This window comes from Pundamilia nyererei, unplaced genomic scaffold, assembly GCF_000239375.1.
Source record: "Pundamilia nyererei isolate P.nyererei 1_Seehausen unplaced genomic scaffold, PunNye1.0 scaffold00096, whole genome shotgun sequence".
Classification (NCBI taxonomy): Eukaryota; Metazoa; Chordata; class Actinopteri; order Cichliformes; family Cichlidae; genus Pundamilia; species Pundamilia nyererei.
Window position 1 is genome coordinate 1690616 of NW_005187497.1, and position 12200 is coordinate 1702815.

Genomic DNA, 12200 nt, shown 5'->3' on the forward strand with positions numbered 1-12200 from the left:
TTACCAAATTATACTGCAGTGTATCAAGTCCTACTAACATGCTCAGTTTCCTGAATTGCTGTGGAACCTCTACAAATTGTTGGTGCATTTCATTTCTTAAACCAGGGGTCTTTAACTAAAATGAGCTGTGGGCCACTTTAGTGTTCAAGTAGTACAAACAACAACAACAACAACAACAACAACAAACAAACAAGAAAACACCCACAAATATTTCCAGAAATGTAGTGTTTTGTTTGTTTTTTCACATTTCAAATATTGTATAACAAGACAAAACTGCAAATGTGAAAGCAATTTTTTTTCTCACTCTTAACTAACTGAAGCCTTTCATTGAACTGCAAATTAAACAAACTGGTACTCTCTTTCTGGCCGAACACGTGGCAGCACTTCTGCTATAATTTTCTTTGTATTAAACAAAATAAAAATGCAGATATAAGTGTACACATTAGTTTTTGACACGTAAATATACGGGCCACAAGTAGGGGTGATGTGGGCCGCAAGTGGCCCTCGGGCCGCGCGTTTGAGACCCCTGTTTTAAACTTTTAATTCCACTACAAATGGATCATTTAACCTGCAACTCCTAGTTTGGCCTCTGGGGACAGCGGAAAACAGCAATTAAAACACTGATACACTAATATTGATGCATCACCTTTAGTTGAAATGATGACAACAGCTCATTTTAAAGTGAATCAAGGCAATGATCAGCTTTAGCATTCGTTTAGAGTCATATCTCAGTGTGTCTTTAAAGTGTAAGTCAAGCTTTCACTTTACATTTCACTTTGCTGATTCTAGATTGGAACAGCTCTGCTGCAGCTAAATGGATCAGCTGTGGACTAGGCTGATGCACATGACCACCTAAAGGAAACAGTGAAGTAAATGCAGACAAAAGTTCTGATTAGGAAAACGGCAATGAAAATTGTGAAAGAGTAAAGAAAATGTTTACAATTTCAGTATATATACAGTATGTGGCCAGTGGGAAGTGTAAAAGTCTTTTATATATACATATATATATAATGTGTACTTTATGAGCACACCTCTGCCTAGTCCTGTCCTGTCTCACTTGGATGACTGGTTGACTATTAACTCAGATAATGTAATAACCATTCACAGCAGTGATGTCCTCCAGGCTCCAGGAGTCCAGGTCATCCGGTCTCGCTCCAGATTTGGCTCCTGAGCTGCTTAATGGTCACTGAGTTTTACTGGTATTTAGTCATACTTAGGTTTATGGTACTTAGTTTTTGAGGAAATCTGCCTACCATGGCTGAAATGAGAGCTGTACAAGTGAATGAAAGTAAATGTTGTGTGACAGAAAGCAAAAACACTGTGAGAAAGGCACCATTAATTTCTACAGACCTGAGGAGAACTGTAGAGTTGAATGATTATTCACTGTGGGTGTCTCGAGACACTACCCCTACAGTGTTCCTGATCCATTGTTTTCATGATCCATTGTTAGTGTAAACATACTGATTGATCATGTTTTAAGTATCCTAGTGTTTATTCCATGTACAACCACTACTGTTTAGTTTATAATAACAAGAAAAGAACATCAGTAAGAGGTCAAACTGTGACCACAGGATCCCCCAAAGAGTGTTGCTGTTGGAAAATACATAAATGCTCTTACTTTATTAAGAACATTTTTCATGGGCAGAGACAACTGTATAAAAACTCAACTTCAGAAACTGGGAAAACAGCAAAGTCGGAGAAATGATTGACTTTGTGTCATTTTCAGCCGGAGCTTGAGCTGTGTGTGGTGGTTTTCCACAATGAGTTTTTGATACAGCCATCAGAGGGAGCCAAACTCATCACTGTTTTATTCTAAATACAACAAATGAAAAAAAATATGTGGGAAAATGTAATTGTGGGGGAAAAAATCCCACCTTTTTCAGATTCTGAATGAAACTTTTCAAATACATCTTCAGATTAAGAATCTTCTACGATTCTGTAAAGCAGGTGGGTTGTGAGAAAGTGTTTCAATGAGGACAGGGGCTGCTGTATTTAAGTAGTCTGTGATCCAGCAGGAACTTGCATCAGCACAGCTCAGGGAATTAATGTCACAGTCCTCACTGTTTCACCTTAACCCACACTCAGGTCTTACCACACTCAGTTTCCTGTGGAGACCTAATTCTGTCAGATACAACTAAACAGAATCCATCCAATCAAGTTCTTGTACACAAGCTTCTCAGGTGTGTATCGTCACAGCTTAAAGATAAGTAAATAAGTAAATGGCGCAGTTTGTTGGTGAAATATTAAAAACAAAGCCATTTACTTGGGTAAATTAGGTCAGTACGTTTTAAACTGAAAGACACAAAATGTAATACAAGAGCAAAGCAGGCTCCTTTCTTTGATCTTCTTTAACTGATTACATTGAAAACACAGATGCAGCTACTCATGCTAAATGTGGATATTATCCTTTCACTTAGCTGCTACATCCAAGCATCTACCCATGCTCATATCCATCCACCCATTTTCTTCTACCTATCCAAATCAGGGGCGTTGGAGCTTATAACAGCTCTCATATGGTGAAAGACGGGGTAGAGAAGTCTGTCACAGGGTGATTTAGTTGATAGACCTTGGAAAAATGAAAAGTTCATTACAAATCTTTATGTGGAGCAGCACAGTGGTGTGGTGGTTAGTACTGTTACCTCACAGCAAGAAAGTCCTGAACTCCAAACTAGTATCTGGCTGGGTTTTTTCTGCATGGGTCTGTGTGGGACTGAACTGGATTTGCAGAAAAAAAATCAATAGATGGAAGTTTTTTATGTGACATTTGAATCCATACATACCCATCCCACAACATAAAGTGTCATCAGATTTCCTCTCCTGATTCATAACTGGTGGAACTTGTAGATCTGCAACACTGAAACATAACAGTTCAACATTTGACTGAACATGCGACACAACGGCTGTAAATATTTTTAGTAATTTCACAAAATTGTGGGTTAAGCAGCATATCTGAAGTTCTCTTTGTCATCTCATTCATTGAGGTAAGGGGGGAATGTAATCATCCATTGGGTCACTTAAGATAAGTGATAAAAGCATACAGTGTGTTTTATGCACAAATTAAAAATATTAGGAATATAGGGAGCATATGTACACAAGTTATACCTTATCCTACTAAATGATATCACCCTCCATATTTTTATAGATTTGCAAGTGTAAATGGTGTGTATAGGACATTCTTGGTGTTTCCCGGTGTTTTGGTTTGCCCTGTTTTCATCTTTTATAATGCTGCCCTCTGGTGACCGTCAGTCAAATAAGAGAAAAAGTCTTCGTTTTCAAAATGAAATGTCTCATAAAGGGAAAAAATGAAAACATTTCACACTTCATCATTATCACTGTTTACAAAATGATTTAGTTTCATTTAATTAATCTACATTTGAATAGTGAAATAATTTAAATTGTTTTCATTTACTGTTATTTAGATTCATATTATTTAGTAACAACATTTATATGAAGAAATATACTTCACATAGCAAGAAAGAAAAGAACTGTTTATTATAATATATATAAACTGCATATTCATATAATGATGTGCTGTCCTTGTTTTATCTATTTAATATCAGTTTTTCATTTGCAACCTTTATCAAAATCAGAGTAAAGTAAAAATAAAGTTATTAAACTTCTGAAGTTTTAGTAATTAAACACAAAAATACCACAAATAATTCAAATAACGCAAATAATAAAATGTCTTCATTGAATTTGTTTAAATTGTTTTTCAGTTTATTGAAAATGCATTTAAACAGGTACTTTGCGTTAGTGTCTAATGACTAGTTAGCTAATGACTATCAGCCAGTGCTGTAAAATGTTTATCATCCACGCCTCCATGACTTCATGTTCTTACTTGATCTGCTATATTATGTATTCATTACTCTGTAAGCAGAGTTCCCTTTGTTGTATATTAAAATCTACTGTTAGATAGATTAGGTAGATAGAGATATAGGCAGTAGCAAAACACTGTAGACCTCAGATAAAAGAAAACCAAACCAAAATTAAAACAGAAATCTTCAGCATATTATTTTTTTATTCAATTCTAACAAAAAACAACAAAACCTAAATAATATAGGTGATACAAATTGGGAAGATTTGGCTAAATTGCAGAAAACAAATTTATCATTTAGTTTAAATAACTAATACATCTCGAGTACTCTGCTGTATCTTTTATGACACACACACACACACACACACACACACACACACACACACACACACACACACAATCCTCCTCCTCTCCAATACCCTCCTCCCACCTTCCAGAGAGGGGGGGCGTGAGGTGGAGGAAACTGGCCTTGCAGCTGCAGTCAAAGAGACTTTGGCTGTTGCATTGGCTTCTTTGTAAAACCATACCTGGGGAGGCGTTTCCTGATTATTAACTTTAGATCATTTATACCTGAAATAAAAATCTGATTCCAAACTCTGATGCCGATCTCCAGCTCGCACCGTGCACAAGCTGGACTGTAACATAAACTTGTCCTCCCACTGTCCCAGAGGTGATCCCAGCCTTACTCTGGGAGTAACTGGCTGACTGAGGATGTTTGTCAGCCAACGTGTCTAACCTGAGCCTTGTTGGCTAAAAGCTCGTGTTCATGTGCAAGCATGTGTTTAGTCTTTCTTTTCTCTTCTACCCACCTGGCATGGTCTTCTTTGTGTTTGCATATTTACAACAGACTCCTGATGATGCTGACTTCTACATAGTTTATACTTGTTTACAGTTTATTATACTTTTAAACAATTCATAATTTTATTTGATTTATATATTTATATATTTGTTTCCCATGTTGACTTCATACATTTCTGTGATCATTTGTGATGAATTGTCTAGAAGGAGCTACAGAGGAGTTTAACAGGTATACTAGTCTAACAATAATAATAATAATCTATGCATGTCAAAACACTTGGTTTAAGATTCATCCCTTTCTAGACAACAAGATGATATTTAATCAATGCAAAACTCTAACTGTATTCACTCTACTTAAATAAGCCCATTTAAACATGGTTTTATTAGTATTCATGCATGTAAAATATTTGCACTGATGTTTCGGATAAACTGACTGATTGGTCTCTGTTTAATAAAAACTGATCATATATATATATATTTGGAATTGACAAATCAGCTGAACAAATGCATTAAAGAAATGTTGTAAAACAGAGAACAATGGCATTTTTCTGCACTCCAGTGGAACTACTGTTGCTATTTAATCTATGCAGTAATAAATGCTGCAGATTTGACGGCAAACGTGGTCCCTGTTGTTAATATGCATTGTAAAAACCACTACACTAAATTCACCAGCCATTAGATCTCTTGATAAACACTGCAAGACCTCTGTGCAGCACTTACCTCTTCCACTGCAGTGACTGAAGGCATACTGGTCCTCCTCTCATGTTGCTTATCCCCTGCAGTCCTTCTTCTCCAGTTTCCCCCTCTCCAGTGTGCAAGGGCCTGGTGCAGACACAGTGCACCCTTATATGCACTACCTGCATAGCTGCAGTACTGTCAGCCCGGGACCCCGGGCCAATGGGAATAAAACATGTGCAAAGGACCATCTGCAATGGAAAACGAAATCCTGTAAAAGATTTGGTGGATTTTGCAGCACGGGGTAATGGCGTCCAGCTGCCTTGGGTCTTAGTGACAGATGCTTTCTCTCCCTCTCACTTGGCTAACATGCATGCTTCTCTGTTTCCTCCAGTGAGCTTAAATACTTAAACGGCTTCATTCAAGATGCTCCTTAACTCTGCACACATACAGCACTTTCTTTAACCTTCAACACACATTACAATAAAGATGTACTTTATGATGTAATTAATTTAGTAGTGTTTGCACTTCATGCTTCATGCTATGTGCATATTCTCATTCATATATATAAAGATAGATAGCTATAGATATATGTAGATATAAATATATTACACAATAATAGATGATCAAGTAAACCTAAATATCTCAGTCACGCATGTAATTATGATCCACCAAACTGTATCTATTGATTAAGGACAGTGAAAGACTTTAACAGACTAACGTCAGGTTTCAAGAACACAAGCTGATCAGTGAAGCAGCATCGTATTTACAGCTCTCAGTAGTCACCTGAACTGAAATGCCATAGCTGAAAGCTTCTTCTGTACCTACACCACAGTACCAACATTGTTTCTAATCCATCTGTTGATGTAAACTCTATATGAGCTTTGAAGGCAGGCATCTGTAATTTTAATCCCGGTCCCATACACATTTCTTTTTCAGCCAAATTTGGGAACTTGTTGGGGTCGGTTCTATTACAAATCTCAGCTAGACTGCCTCTCTGAAGACATTGTATCATGCTATATTACACCCATTTCCATAATGTTACATGCAAAAGGTTAAAGGGTCAACAGACTATGTCCTTAAGGTTGTAAAGTCTACCAGTGTCATACTAATGTATATTTTCAGGGTTCATCCAGTTGTCAGAGAATAGCTTTGTATTAGGTTATCTATGCAGTACTATTCACTTATTTTTGACTTGTCAGATTAACACAATGCAGATACACAAACACGTCATTAAGACATCTCAGAAATACTTTTTTGAAGTGTGTGTGTGATTTTGTCTTGTTTTTCAGTGACTCACAGTGAGTGATTCAGTAAGACAAGATTTACTTCTTCACTTTTAATCCCATCCATTGATAATCTCAAGTGAAGCCAGTGTTGGATTCTCCCTACAATCAGATTAAGCATATGGCTCCAGCATCTGTGAGCTAATTTACAGCCAAGCGTTCCCTGCTTGGCTGCTACAGCAGCAGATATGTTAGGACTTAAGCCGACAACTCTCATTGACAAAATCTGATTTAACCGCTGGCCGTATGCTGTCAAAGGATGCCGGGCTGGTACAGGTCACCAACTGTTCAGACTTTGACTCAGCTTTCATTGTTTCCTCACAATAAAAATGCAGTTATTTCCTCAGACAGGCAGAAAGAGCTGCTATCAGTGATATGCTCAACAGTGATCCACCAGCCTGAAAGGTAATGTATAATCAGTTGAATAAACATTTTAACTTAAAATTTTCTCTTATAATTACTACTTCTAGATTATTTTCTACCAGTGTATTGTAAATTGTGTCTCTTACATCATCAGCTGCAAAATGTATGTAAGTTGGAACACTGTGCAAGTTGTTGGTCTGGACTATGATCCAAGTGGTTTTAGCTATTAAAGATACTCTCTAGCTTTTAGTCCCGTTTTTCAGTTTAATCATTTTTTTTTCACCACGTACAAAAGACAAGTTATTAATATGAAGGCCGATGTGGGTTATCCTGTGAAACTAGTCTAGTCGAATGTATGTTTCTTAGCTTCCATGTGTTGGTGGTTAAGGTTTTAGGAACTCAAACACAGAGAAGCATTGACATAATGTATAATGTATGACTGTTAACAATACAAACCGCAAGAAACACAAGCTTTTATCCAACCTTAGGACGACCTTAAATGTCATGTTACTCAGCTACAGATACTTTATGATTCAGGGAGTAAGCACTCTTTGAAGTGGCATTAATCATAGAGATGCTCTAGCAGAGTAAGAGTTCAGTACAAGTGTCCGTGGATCATTTGGACTTTGATATGACAACACACAGCGTAAAGGTTTCTCGGTGACTGACCATTACTGACCTTTTCTGATAGCCAGATTATTAAAACAGCATCTTGAAGTCTACCAACAAGCATGAAAGTAAAGCCAGACTTTCTACTTCACTGTAAGCATGTAATGTCCAGAAATATTCAATGAAACTTTTAACCTGATAATTACGTGACTGAAGGTGCTGGAATTTCACCACTTTCAGGGAAGTAACAACAATTTTTACTTTAAAATTTACAGCTTTGTTCTTTTGATTGGTTTTTAAAGTGGGGGCATTTCTGCATACAACGACACGATGATATCACAGATATTTATCACCAAACTCTCCCTTTCAGCTCCATGCAGACCTCAATCATCCTTGTGATTTCCTGTCTTACAGGAAAATGGTAAATATTGGCTTTATTAAATATTACTTAGATATATCATAATTGATTTATCACATAAATGCTGTTAATGCAATCTGTATGACAAAACTTTATGAATGAATACATGGACTGAGTGTGGCAGGACAACATGCTGTAGTTTGGGGACAAAATGCTAACCATGCACACCGTCTTCTGGCTCAACATCAAAGTTCTCATTTTGTACAGTGTGCAGACAGAAACATGCCAGTGTCGTTTATACGCACAGAAACTGTGAAAGCAGCTCGTGCTCACAGCTGAAATAATACTAACTGGTTCCAGGTTTTCTGCATGTCAAACTGTTTCCTTAAACAAAACTTTTTCTATCCACCGATAAGCTCATTATAGATTAAAATCATTGGAGACTTGGCATGTCTCTACAAGACATCGTCACAAGGTGGGGTGAAGGAGGACCTGTTTTGCTAAAATTCTTCTACCTGAAAATACTTTAACAAAAACATCATATTGTCAGGTGCTGCTAGAGCTCACCTGGTTGAATAGGTGACCCCCATATGTCAGGGACCACTGCAGGGTTTGAGTTTACCCCCAGAACATTTCCTGCATGTCATTCTGTTGACTCTCTCATTACTTTCCTGTTCAACCTTTTAAATTACTCTGTGTAATAAAGGCTGAGACACATAAAGTTAAAATAAATAAAGGAATTAGATCACCAGAAGAATTGGTGGGGTTTCAGTTGAACATCGATGAGGGGCACACTAGATTTTGCACATTATGATTATTTTTTGTATATGAGCTCATGGTGGAAATTGTTTCATTTACTGACAGGAAAATACAAAAATTCAACATATGCAAGAGTATCCTAATGCAGTGAAGCTCATAAATAGTTATTATTTTTCATACAGGGATACTTCTCTGCCTTTTGCTTGGGAAATTAACCTACATACATGTGCATGTCTCACCTGGTCACCTGGTAAGAAATTAACCGATCAGCTCCTGGACTTTTTAAATCATTTTTTTGCATCATAGGTTTTCTTTTTTATAACCTTTTATGTCATGAATACACTAATCCCTCATCTCTTTTGGAGGAGACATTTAGGAATCATGTTCATCTCATCCATTAATCCAGACTGAAAACAACAAGAAGAGACAACACAATGTGTAAATAAGCAAAGCAGCAATATTTTCAGAGAAAATATCCCAACATCTGCCTGCATATGTATGTTACCAAAATGCTACTGCTGCTGCTGAATGAGATCACAGAACTGTGTGTGTGTGTGCGTGTGTTTGTGGCGAGAATTACTAAGTAAAAAGAGCCGCTCAGAGATGAGTAATGTTATTGTACCTCTGACCAGCAACCAGCTGACGCTAAATGAATCCAGGACCTGCCAAAGTTGTGCCAATTTTTGTGCGCATAACTTGCATGGATAAAAAAGAAAATGCGCAAAAAAACTCCGTATTATAACGCATGTGTGACTCTTTTTGCATATCCCCGACATAATAATCTTGGCTTATTTGTGTTTCTAATGTCCTCCAGATTTTCTTAGAGAACAGTAATGAAAGAACGTGGACCTGTTCCTGCTCCCAGCAGACTGGACTCCAGTCCAGGTTTTGGCCTTTACTGGCAAGGCGCAGCAATCTGCAGCATCCCCACACGAAGCCAGCCACACACGCTGTCCGAGAAGCTGCTACGAAGTTACACCAGTAAAGTAAACACAAACATTTATAGAAAGATTATCCCAATTACTAGATAGGAGCGCACTTTATATAGACACAGCCATGTCCATACATGTATTTAATAAACATGCGCATGCTGTAATGTCTTTACATAACCACCTTTATTGCTGTAAACGAATCTGCCTTTTTCAGAAGGAATGGGGTGAGAAATGGACCATCTCTCGGTTTCGTTGGGTACTCGGATGCGCATGTTAACTTTGAAGGGAAGGCTGAAGCAGCGTGGTCCTTTTTTTTAAGAAAAACAAAAAGTGAACTTCCTGTTTCGGGGTGGTCCACAGACTGTGGAGAAAGGGAGGGAGAAAGGGAGGGAGGGAGCGAGGGGGGAAGGGGGTGCACATTCCCGCATTGGCTGTGCAGCCGACTCCAGGGTGCTTTGCGGGACTCCATAGTCGAACATGGGGTTTAATTTTGTCACCGTTTACGTAAAGCGGCTCTGAAGAACCAAACTATGGAAAAGCGCTCCTGAAGGAGAACAATGTGTCGGTTTCTGTGAACAATTCACTTATCTCCATCCGAGCGCGCTTGGCAGAAAGTAGAGAGAAAAAAGGAGAGACGCGAGGCTTTACTGGAAACTCAGACTTACTTTCACGGTCCTTGGATCCTCAGCGCTCTTCCAAGGACTCTGGGAACCGAGTCAGAAAGTTTCATGCTGAATGTCCCTGCATTAACCTGAGGTAAGCAGTGCCGCTCATTTATGCTCGCTCCTCAAATCACAGCCGATTACTGGTAATTGTTACCGGGCTGAAGATTCTTCATCCTCCGAAAGTTGAGTTTAAGTACTTGAAACTTTTCTTAAAGTGAGAAAATAAATTTCAGTTGTGTCACTAATGGTCATTTAGCAGATGCTGCGTGACGTTTACCTAATTCAGGTTCTATACTTTTAAAGTTTACAGTTTGCCACTCCAAATTTCAGTATTGGACCTGTTTAATTTCTCTGTTTATCAACCAAAACCGAGTTCAGCATTGGTCCATCTTCACTTGCAAATTGTTTCTTCTGCCTTTTTCTGCCCATTTGTGGAGATGCACGGAGTGGCTCAGAGTTTGGACGTGACATTTTAAAGTTGTGCGTTCATCTCCTGGAGAAGTTCTTCCATGAGAGGTCTGACCGCCTGCACGGTATACACTCATCCGGCACTGAGGAGGGCGGCAAGGCCACCCGAGAACAGCTGTTTCTTGTAACCTGAAATACTTGAGGTGCCAGTGTCTGCTCCAAATGTGAGGTCCTGCCAGGGCACCCACAAAACAACACCTCACTGTGTGAGGCTTTAGTGGACGAAAACCTCCTTTACATCTCTTATTAACTGACTTTCACTTCTGTTTTTCTTCTGGGGAAAAAAAGGGGATATGAATTGAATAACCATAATCTGTTGTTAATCTGAGATAGATTATGGATTCTAATCTAATTATCTCTGCGAGAGGCCACTGTAGCTGCTAATGTGAGAAGATTAGGCTGCTGGACTTCATGTAGTGACCCTGCACTGAAGAGCGTCAACACTGGACTCAATGGGAGAGCCAAACACGTATTTATTCCAAAGTGACAGTGAGAAGTGCTAGGCATACAAACTCACAACCTCCCTTAACAGTATTTGCACAGACGCGCTCACATGCACACACAATATATACACTCCAATAACATGTGAGGGGAAGAGAATTATAGAATTATAAATAAATATAAATTACAATGAAATAAATTTACATTTAAAGGTTTATAGGCAGGTCTGGAGGCATTGTGGGATACCTGCTGAGCGTGATAGAAGCGTTTAGCTCAGAAGTCAGTTTTTCTTGTGTCACGCACTCAAGCGACGTTGATATATTTTATTCAATTCCATTTCAGTGAAACTCAGTGCAACATAGATTTAGCTTTTTACAAGTATTCACACTCTACTCAAGGTTGAGTTGGGGGAGAAACTGAGGGGGAAAGTGCACTTGTCCTTTGGCCACATGTGAAAAGCTCTGCAGGGGAGCTTCCTCACCCTCCCTGGTCTTTATCACGTGTGTTAAGACCAAAAGGCTTCTTAATGGGAATGCTCTTAAACAAATACACCATCCAGGAAGCGACTGTCCTCCTAGAGCCAGACACAGGTGAGGACTGAGCTGGATTATCAGAGCCATATCAGAGCAGTGATAAGTCTCTCTCAAGCTGAATACAATTGGATGTGGTGGCACGAACCGCTTCCATCTTGGTAAAAACGAAGGAAGAAATGTTTGTCACTTTAAATGAAAGACATTTGTTGCATCTGCTTTACATTTGAATAAAACTTTGGACACTGAAACAGCTAAACTTGAATTTTTAAATAGCTGTCTGTGGCATTTATGGTGTGGACAACCTTAAATGTTGGCATTATAAGGCGACTGGTCATGTGATACACATGTAACCAAAAGCAGGCAGCAACAAGTGCTGTGTTTTTGTCCAGATTCCATTTTAGTCCGCTCAGCAAGAAACACGTGTCACGTGATGCCTACAACACCCCCCATTACACACACACACACACACACACACACACACACACACACACACACACAC

At 38.7% G+C, this 12200-nt stretch overlaps 1 protein-coding gene across 2 annotated transcripts in view; it reads left to right on the forward strand.

Annotated features, from left to right (window-relative positions):
- Nucleotides 1-10011: 10011 nt before the first annotated feature.
- The window catches only part of gli1 (GLI family zinc finger 1), a 55193-nt gene continuing 53004 nt past the window's right edge, over nucleotides 10012-12200 (forward strand). For both annotated transcript variants that reach the window (XM_005740036.1, XM_005740035.1), the window contains exon 1: nucleotides 10012-10350. The gene's annotated coding sequence lies outside the window, so the exon portion shown is untranslated. The remainder of the gene's footprint in view (nucleotides 10351-12200) is intronic.